The following is a 3,846-nucleotide window of genomic DNA, read 5'->3' on the forward strand; positions in this document are numbered from 1 at the left end:
CCCCCCACCCCGCCCCCCATACACCCTTGGGTGGCAAGATAATGGATTGGTTAAGAGCACTGGAAACATAGCCGGACATGGTTGTATGTGCCTGCAGTCCCAGCTACTCGGAAGGCTGAGGCAGGAGGATCGCCTGAGCCCAGGAGTTTGAAGCTGCAGTGAGCTATGACTGAGCCACTATACTCTAGCCTCTGCAACAGAGCAAGACCCTGTCTCCGCACTGCCCCCACCCCTGCCAAAAAAAAAAAAAAAAAAAGTACTGGAAACAGATCAGATGATTTGAATTTAAATTCTGACTCCATTATTTACCAGCTCTAGCTGTGTGCACTTAGGCACTTTGCCTCATCTTTAAATGGGGATAAATAATAAATATACTTCCTAGGGTTGTGAATCTTAAGTGAGTTGATACATGAAAGTGTTTAGAACACTGCCTAGCACATAGGATGTGCTTAATGCATGTTTTCAATAATAATTCAGTGATTATTGTATAACATAAAACATTTCTGGAACAATACACTAGAATCTGTTAACAGGAGTTGCCTTGAGGGGGTAGGCTTGTTTTTCATCTTATACCCTTATAATGTTTGAAAAAAATTGTTTTAAATCATTTAAATCTCTCATAATGTAGAAGCACTCTTCCTGGAGTCCAGACAAGAAATGGTCAGACTCTGACCCAAGGCAGTGCTGGTAGGGGAGGTGGAGGCGCAGGTCCACACTTGGGAGATGTGTGCACAGAGCTGACATGCAGAGTTGCTGGCAGCTCCATCCTCGGAGTGAGGAAATACAGGCAGAGGGTGCGGGGTCGAATGAGGTAGGGGATGAGGGCACGTGAAGGGAGAGAGGTCAATGACGGGGACGGGCAGTGAGGTACTGGTGACTCTGAAAAATTAAATATTTTATGGGTGGGGAGTTCTGTCCTCCTAGGAGATATGGGAAGAAAATATACCCACCATTTTTCACATACACCTGTGGCTATCTAAATTGTAGCTGAGTCTTCTGATTTTCAGCTGCTTACCAGTTTACCCTAGCAACTACTTTTTGCTAAGCAGTATTTTTTTAAGTGCTAGAAACCAAGTAAGAATAAAACATTAATTTGAAAGCACACCATAAAGTTTTTTGATTGCACATGGCTAACAAGTTGTAATTAATGTCACTAGTGGATATTATAATGTCAAAGTGGACTGCTTTTGTATGACAGTCTGCTGGCCTTGACCTAATATTCTGCCATTTAAGTGAGACAATGACGACACACTCTTACTCTCCATAGGGTATGGGGTTTAAGCTGGTGTTTTCCCCCCTTAATAGTAGTGGTGGTCTCCTCTGGTCACTGCATGGTCAGCAGTTTAGGGTTTGTAGCATGGCCGGATGAGGCCAAGTGCAGTCTGGGACCAAGGAAGGGAAGCTGAGGGATCACATTGGGGACCTAGAAGACACTTCCTCCCTGTTCTGTCTTAATTTACCTGTTTTTGTTCCATCTGGAAGGAGACATACTGATCCTGGGACTGCGGAGGAGCAGGCAGGAGGGGACGGAGAAAGACTGGTTTCAACTTGAGGCGAGGACAGCAGCCTTCTCCCCATAGATCTCTCTAGAAAGCCAAAATTGTGTTGTGATGCCTTAAGAAGAGTTTCCAGTGACATTTCTGGGGTTCTTGATGGGAAAATCATTAGTTGCTTTCAAACTGGGGGGTTCCAATCCCGAGTTTCTGAATGTGTTTGGCAAACTCTCCCAGTTTTGTTTTGTAAGTGTCTCTGAGGACTCCGTATCTGAAGAGTTCGTTGACCTCCTATGTCATGGAAGTAACTGAAGGGCTCTGCCTCCCATCCCAAGGATGGGGCAGTTGAGGCTAAACTTGGCAATGTGAGGGGCTGGTGCCTCTTCTGTTTTCTCAGACTCCTTAGAGACATCCTCAGTATTCCTCGAAAACAGGAATATTCCAGTTACCCTGTTACTCACCTGGTTGGTAAAAGGTTTAGGTTTGGTGTTACCACTTTTCACAGAGACCATCGGTTTCCTTGCAAAGGATTTTACTGTCTTACACTACCCGGGCCTTCTGAATGAAACCTCTTGTGATGAAGTATGTTTTTGTTAAACTCGTATTGATGTTGGTGAAATCTTCAGAAGGCGTGTTTGCTCATCAAGGGCTGTGTGCTTTTGTCGTAAATATGCCATGCTTTAGTTGCATCATCAATAGCTCCACTGGGGGAAGTACAAAATTCGTATAGATTTTGTTTAATGGAACACTTTTATGGTAAAAATTTAAAACATCTTCAAGTAATTTTATTAATGCCAGATTTACTTCTTTTGTTTTCCCTGTATTCAGTGAACTCAAACATAAAAAATGTTAATTTTCTAGTGACCCCAAGTAGCAGGAGCTCCTTTTTGCCTAATTTTTTTTACAAAATGCTTTTGTATGACTAATTTTTTGTTATGAACTGCTTTTTTTATGACTGCTTTTATAGTCATGTGGATTTTCTTTTTTAAGAAATCTATGACACGCCAAACTATATCTCCCAAAACAGAGTCCCTTCTTTCTCTCTCATCTGAAAGCTGAAGCGTGGTTACCAAGAGGCCCAGGGCTCATTCACCTCTCATCTGTCTTTTTTCATTCTTCCACATTGTGACACTTGACAAAGCAAAATCTTTCTCAGAGTGCTTGTTCGGGATAGACAATCCCTATTTGCAGTGCTGCTATCTGATAAACATAATTTATATGTTTTTTGGTATTCTTTTTTTTTAATTGAGACAGAGTCTTGCTCTGTCACCCAGGCTAGAGTGCAGTGGCATCATCATAGCTCACTGCAACCTCCAACTCCTGGCTCAAGTGATCCTCCTGCCTCAGCCTCCCAAGAACCTGGGACTACAGGCGTGCACCACCACGTCCACGCTAATTTTTTTATTTTTTGTAGAGATGAGGTCTTGCTGTTGCCCAGGCTGGTCTCAAATTCCTGGCCTCAAGCAATCCTCCTGCCTCGGCCTCCCAAAGTGTTAGGATTACAGGAGTGAGCCACCGTACCTGGTCTTGTTTTTGGTGCTCTTTAATAAACAAAGATTTTTTTGTTACCAAGACTTTTAATGGCCTCTAATGTTTGCATGAAACTCTACTGTCCACGGCATCACGAGATGATGACTGTCATGTTTTAAGTATTGACAGCCCCAAGAAATACAGAAACAATATAGAAAAGCATATTTTAAATTTATTTATTTATTCATGTATTCAACAATCTTTTATTGACCCTCTAATGTTTGGCAGGTTCTATGCTAGGAAATAAGCACACAAAATTAAAGGAACTCACAGACTTTCAGAGGAGACACCAACAAAGAACTGTACTGTCTTAGTGAGAGATGCATTATTAGTCGTTGTATGCCACGTCGATGGGAGCACAGTGGGAATGGCGTCCAGGGGAGGGGAAGTCCCCAGGGGAAAGTGGATGAGAATGATAGTCCAGGCAGAGGAGACAACAGGAGGAAGACCAAGAGCCTGACAGCCCATGGCGTGTGACAGCACGGATTGTGTGGGGCAGGATGGTGGCTGAGGGAGCCAGAAAGCTTGCTTGATGCCAGCTTATGGGGGGCCTTTGGGCCAAGCTGAGAAATAGGGACCTTGTGCCCTGGCATGAAGAAGCCCTTGAAGTGTTAAAGCTGGGAAGTGACATGACTGGATCTGGAAAAGCCAGCTTTGGTCACAGTGTGGAGAAAGCACTGGAGTGGGGAGAGGTTGGTGCCAGGAAGAATAAGTGAGAGACTCTTGTCATACCAGAATTCAGAATGCACCGGTGTTTTGATCTAGTAGTTCTGTTTCTAGGAATGTTTTCATAGCTGTATTCACACTTAGGAGACAAGATGTA

At 43.6% G+C, this 3,846-nt stretch overlaps 1 protein-coding gene across 1 annotated transcript in view; it reads left to right on the forward strand.

Annotated features, from left to right (window-relative positions):
- FAM160A1 (family with sequence similarity 160, member A1) overlaps positions 1-3,846 on the forward strand; it is a 105,635-nt gene that overhangs the window by 95,143 nt on the left and 6,646 nt on the right. The window lies entirely within an intron of this gene.

This window comes from Propithecus coquereli, unplaced genomic scaffold (assembly GCF_000956105.1).
Source record: "Propithecus coquereli isolate 6110/MARCELLA unplaced genomic scaffold, Pcoq_1.0 Scaffold65, whole genome shotgun sequence".
Lineage (NCBI taxonomy): Eukaryota > Metazoa > Chordata > Mammalia > Primates > Indriidae > Propithecus > Propithecus coquereli.